Raw genomic sequence first — 6,463 nt, 5'->3', positions numbered from 1 at the left:
ACAAAACCCAAGATATTTTCTGTCAGAGTTTCTCTGCTCAAGAACAACACATAATGGCCACGAGGACAAAATACAGGCTCATCACTGAAGAGCAGTAAAGTGGATCTCTTCTGTTCCCACCTGCAATGTGCATCTTTCACTACATCAGCATTACAGCTCTGAGATGAGTGGTACCCTGAAAAGCTAAAACACTTCCATGTTTGAGTCAAAATTCTTTACCATTACAGTGTAGACATAAACATTGTGCCATGGTCTGGAGGCCCTTCCCAGGAAACAACACAATGCAGGCAAATTTATATAAAGTGCTCCTGATTGCACCACTGTTACTAAATGATTACACCAGCTTTGGTGAAGTTCACCAAGATGGGAGGAAACAGGGGTTCTGTGCTATGCATTCCTCTCTGCAAGGCCTTATCTAAAGAGACTGTACAAGCAAGAGGGTGTGGGAGGGAAAGAAGCAACACTCCAAACTGGAAGAGGATGAAAACACAGCACAAAAGTACATACGAACATTTAACAGCCCAAAGAAGATGATATGGTCCATGAAGACCTGCCCTCATAACCTCAGGAAATACAAATCAATCTGTGTTTCATCATCTGAAACTTGAACTTCTAGCTAGTAGCTGTGTGCTCTTCCCCTGCTTTCTTCAAAAACTCCTCCTTGAGCTGATTTACACTATTTGCTTCTACTGCTGACTTCGGCAGTTTGTTCCAGACTGTATTTCAACTACCCTTTGTGTAAAACTGTTCTGTCTGAATATATCGGAGTCCCTAAATTCTGGTACACATATTGGAGTGGTTACAGGAGTAATTTTAGTGTGGCTGGCAGCTGGCCTAACTCGTGCTCTGATCTCTCCTCCCCTCCCTCAACTGAACAGATAATACTTTGCCATCAAAGTCAGGGCTGCTACAGAGAGAGTCTGCTCCAGCCAAGTGCCCAGAGGGACAGAGCCTGAACTTGTCACATATTGGCAGGACACTGTGGCCAGAGCAGCCTTCCTAACCTTTAGAAGGGGACTAAAGCAGTGAAGAGCAAAGAGTAAGCAAATAGAGAGGAGCAGGACTCTATGTCTTACTGTGTTAAAGAATTTGATCCCATTCCTTTGTCTGCTTTCCACAAACATTTCCACAAGTAACTGTTGGTTGAAGGTAAAACAAAACAAAATTCTGATGCAAACAAACGGCAAAATAAAGTTGATTATAGATATTTGTGAAAATTGAGCTCTGTTTTTTTTTTTTTTTTTACTACATTTTGGATTAAAAAGGGCACAAAATTTATTGGGATCTCAACTGCAGCTGTACGTTGGCAATTGAGTGGCTGGAAAGAAATGGGAGAGGGAATTGCAGCCTCCAGATCTTGAATAAATTGTCAGTTGATCTTAAACAGGAAATACAGGATTCCTAGTTTTGACTTCTGAGGATCTGCATTTTCTAAAAGATGATTACATGCAAGTGTATTTTTAAATCCACTTTTGTGCATGAACTAAAGTTAGGAAAGAGGCAGATAATCTATCAAGTGTGCCATAACTTTTAAATGAAGGTGACATATTTTTCCCAGTCTGAACAACTTTCATCAGGAATATTTTTGGAAATTTAGAAAATCTCTTTGATGTCAAAAAACTGTTCTCACATTCTTTTGAAGCAGACAAAAGGTCAATGTTAATTGCAATATGCTGTAAATCATATAGATTACTTTCAAGAAAATATTTAAGGGAGATATCTTATATGTGACATTCATTCTTCAGCAAGCCAGACATGGATGATGTTTAATTTATAAAGATTTAAAAGGATGGAAGTCTCTTGCAAAATACAGAATTTAATGAAATTCTTCTGTTTTGTTACCAATTTACAGATATCATCTCTTCTTATTTATGGAGAGAAGTGTATTAATCATCCCATGCAGAGTTGCAAATTCAGCAGAAACATAAATTATCAGTCCTAAACCTCAAATTCTTTCAAAGGATCTATAAAACTAAAAGTTTTGAACAGCCTGGCTAGAACAAATGGACAAGAAAAGATAATGCATCTTTTGAAATACAAACCTGCAGAGATGTTATGCTCAATTACTCTGACAAGAGATTTGGAAACCAACAATATTCCCTGTGGAATACCACTGCTAAACTGGAATGCTAAATCAAAAGCTCAAAGTTAAGCAAGAATAACATAGCATAAGCCACATTAAATGTGTGTCATCTCTAAAGCTTTAACACACTTGGAAATTTATTAGATAACTATTTCTACCTTTGGGGGATGGGGGAAGGCAAGGTTGGAAGAGTTCAGATGGGCAAAATAATAGTAAAAGTACCACTCTGGATTTCACAAGGAGGAATGGTGGGGCTGGGCAGGCTGCATCCCCTACTGAAAGTTATCTGGTGACCTGCCAGAGAGCTCAAAGCTTGTTTTAGCATCCAAACAAAGGTTCAGAACAGTCCTTGCTTATCTTCAGAGACACCAAAAAGCCCTACTAGAACCTGAGGCAGAGAGGAGTTGCTTGGAAGGGTTTTGGAGGAAGGAGCAATAACAGCTGGGGTGGCCAACAATCAGCCATCGGGTGCAACCAAGGACTTGAAGCAAGCCACTGGGAGAAGGTGCTGCAGGAAGCTCAGCACTGCCATGTTGCAATGGCGTGTGGAAAACACACTTGTTTTATTTCCAGGGAATGCTTTCAGCCAAGCCACACATGCAAGCAAAGCTTCCATCTGCCCAAAGAAACAGGGACACATCCAGCCACCTCCCGTGGGATCAGGGCAGGGCACTGCAGGGAGAGAGGCTCTGCAGACAGCTGCTGCTCCCAGCAGTGGTCAGCACCCCTGCATTGCTGTGCACTTCTGGGGAGCTGAGCACTCAGGATGCATCCATCCCAATGTTGAGTAAGGAGGAATGGAATGTGGGCTGTTTCTGAGGGACAGGAACGACATTGCCAAAAACGCACTAAGAACACAAGTCTAATTTAGGCCAGTCAGTTCTTATTATCTTCACTGACATGGCAAGTCCATGATTTTGGCTGCACAGAAAAAAAGGGATCATCTTTCTGGACTACAGGCCTGACATGCAGAGCTGCTGCACACTCAGCTGGGGGAGGCAGGGGTCTGGAAGGGCCCTGGAACACAGCAGGTGGGTATTGGGAATCTGGAGTTCCTGTACTAGGACATAAGTGATAGGATTACAGACAAGTGAAAAACCTAGAAAATTTTAGGTGAATTATGGGATAATTTCAGTATAGCAGTTCTGAATGTTACCCCTGAATATCCAAGGTCTGTGTCCTAGAAAACAGGGGCGCTGCAGGATCAGCTCTGCTACACTCCTTGCTCTCCAGACGGATATGCCAGTCAGCAGGAGATCATTATTCATGTGGAAAAGGATGAATTTGTTGATTGATGTTAAAAGCTGATAGGGAAGTTGAAAGGACAACAAACAAGAAGAAATACAGAGCACACAACTGTGGTTTTAAAGTTAATGGGTTTTTCCCATCAGGTAATGCTGCATATGAAATAATAATGGTGCTAACTAAAACATTAGTTACTACTTGATGATGACACTTTACATCTTTCTGTAAACCCTTTTATTGACACTAGCAGAATCTCCTGTGAATAAGGGAGAATAATGTCCTACATCAATATCTGGCATATGCAATGTGTTTATATAATCCAGTCCTCTTCATGGAATTAATTTGATCTGTCTGGAATGGAGCATGTACTGCTGGTTACCTGTGCTCCCTGTGAGCTTTTATTTCTTGAAGATGCAGCTTGTTCTGTTTTTCTGGCATCCTGGCTGCCTATTGAATGGGGGTAAGAGCACAGACTGAATGGCAATCTACTGACAATCACTGTTGCCAAACCAGAGCTGTGTTTGTGTGGGATGCAAACAACAGCCACTCATCCTTCAGTTTCTGAACACCAAAATGACAGGTAGCTCTTAGAGAAGTTTCACTTCGAAATTATTAAGTAAAAGAGAAAGAAAGAGGAAAAAAAAAAAGACTAAGAAATTAGAGACACTTACTGAATTACTCCAGTGAACAATATTGATTGACAAATCCAGTCCTAAAAATCAGAATTAAAATTAACTGCACTTACCACATCAGTCAGTCACATTGCATTTTGAAAGTCTGGCATGAAGGATGAACAAATGCTGTGAAATAAAACCCAATGCAATTACACTATAAAAAGTGTTTGCCAGTTTTATTTTATACAGGAGTAACACATCCTCACAAGTTTGAAAACTTTGTGTTACCCAGCAGGAGTAAGTAATTGCTTATCTTGAAACTTTTTCAAAAAGTTCTAATGTAAGGGGTTTAGCTATCAATCAAAATCAAATTAAAAGGGTTTATGGCAAATGAATCAAAGCAATACAATTTTATTTTTCTGATGAGATTTATTTACATAGTGAGATTAAAAATGTCTCAGATTTATGCACCCTCTAGGAGCATGAATTTCCCAGATTTGAAACCTTTAATGCAATCACCTTTACCCTGTGAGATAAGCCTGTGTCAGCATTTATAAAATAAGGTCTTTCTAGCTGTTTGGTCCAGTATAATAAACCACTTCCTACTCCTTTGCTAAATGATAACTTTTATTCCATTAAGGCACCTTTACTTTAATCCAGAATTTCCATTCCATTTTCCTCCTCTACCTACAGATCTAGAGAAATTCCATGGAACTTCCCCAAAAGATTCCTCTAAGATAAACAATATATCTCTAGAAACATTTAGAGGACTAAAGGGCCTGTCTGTAGTATATTCAGTGGTAGCACTGCCCAGGATTACACTGGAGACTCAATGCTACACCATGGGGTGCACGCTTTCAAGGAAGAGTGCTGTTCCAAAGGACAAATTTGTGGTGCTCACACACACATGGAGAAACAAATGTACAGAGAAGCACATTTTCTTTGCTGGCTTCTGTCATCAAGACTATCTTTGTGGATTTAATTACTGGACATACCAAAATATCAATCCCATTTCACCATCTCGTTTACTGCCTACCTTTCAATTAACTCCATTTTTTCCAGTCGTTGGCCCAAAAACATTGCTAGTTTTCCCTTAAGAATAGCCATGGAAGCTTTATTTCTTACCAACTTTCAAAGACTCGTATTTGTTGCTCTTTCTTCCTCTTTTTATAAAGTGCATTACAGATACACAAAGAGACCAAATACAACTAGGTTATAGTACTACAGAAAGGTCTCGTGATATTTTCCACAAAGTTTTAAAAGTATACAGTTAGCCAGGACTGCAAAGCTGCCAAGCTGTGCTCAGTGTTCTTCTACAAATAAAATAGGTGTCCATGACACAGAAAAAGCACAATATTCTTCATGGTGCATCTTAAGCACTGTGGCAGTTTCCCTGTGAAAGCCTGAGAGGAGGAATTATTGTCAGGGCAGTGAAGGGACATGCTCAGTTAGTTAACAAACAAGGCACACTTTCTTCGTTAGGCCATGCCACACATGGATACCTGCTTCCTGCATCTCCATAATCACAGTGACAAGGAGCAGGACTTCTTCTGCTTGCTATGAGGATTTCTGGATCACTGGAGATGATTTTCAGAGCCTTGCTGCATAGATTCTGCCAATTTGTGTTCAGGCTCTTCTACAGGCTGGAACAAGCAGCTGAACAAGCACCTGGCATAGAAGATGAGTCCGAGTGCCCAGGCTGCACAGCACCCATGGAAAGTGCAAATAATCAATATCCAAATTCCCCAGAATTTCCACTGTGCTAAAGAAGCAAATCAAGTAACCAACACAGCTAACGTAATGGTGGCCAGGAAAGAGCTGTGCTTGTTAAAAACTTGTCACAGGTTTATTCTTTGATCCGTTGTTTAATCTTCTTGCTCATCCCATTCTGTTTTCTCTTACACAAATCAAGTTCTTGTGATGTGCAAAAAAAAAAAAAAAAAAAGAAAAAAAAAAGAGGAGCTGTGAAAGGCAGGTGCCTGACTACAGCCCCAGGCAGCATGCAGCTGCCCAGCTAGGATCATTTGGGCCATGTCCTGTTCCCATTGACCCTTTTCATCCAGGGCAATGGGAATACCAGGGACAGCCAGCAGCAGCACGGGCTCTCAGGTGCTGTTTTCCTTTGCACTTCCCACGTCACGGCCCCGGGCTCGTAGAACTGATGAGCTGTGCACAAATGTCACACGTGCCACATATGCTGTGCAAATCTGCTGCTCTTGGGTGGGGACAGCACCGCTCCACCAGCTCAGGACGCTGCATCCAAGGATGAACAGAAGACTGGTGTTTCCAGTATATCCTGGATTTTGAAAGTGCTGGTGAGCTGTCCTTGGCACACCACACTTCACAGGTATTTTGGGGGAGCCTGTGTATGAAACAATGGATCTGATGAAGGCACAAGCTCTTCTGCCGCAGGTGAGGGGAGACAGGGTGTGGCAATACCCTGAGATCAAAAAAACATAAATAGCCTACTTAGCAATAAAGGTTCACCATTACAGGCCAAATAATTCAATTTAAAATACTG

General features: G+C 41.1%; 1 long non-coding RNA gene across 1 annotated transcript; it reads right to left on the bottom strand.

Annotated features, from left to right (window-relative positions):
- Positions 1-213: 213 nt before the first annotated feature.
- On the bottom strand, positions 214-5,873 carry LOC137481088 (uncharacterized). The gene is made up of 3 exons (XR_011003311.1): positions 5,445-5,873; positions 4,979-5,345; positions 214-4,128 (listed from the first exon to the last, which is right to left on the bottom strand). It is a non-coding gene; the product is annotated as an uncharacterized lncRNA (long non-coding RNA).
- Positions 5,874-6,463: the final 590 nt, after the last annotated feature.

Source organism: Anomalospiza imberbis, chromosome 12, assembly GCF_031753505.1.
Source record: "Anomalospiza imberbis isolate Cuckoo-Finch-1a 21T00152 chromosome 12, ASM3175350v1, whole genome shotgun sequence".
NCBI lineage: Eukaryota > Metazoa > Chordata > Aves > Passeriformes > Viduidae > Anomalospiza > Anomalospiza imberbis.
Note: the sequence above shows the minus strand (reverse complement) of the source record. Positions and strands in the feature narration are given on the sequence as shown.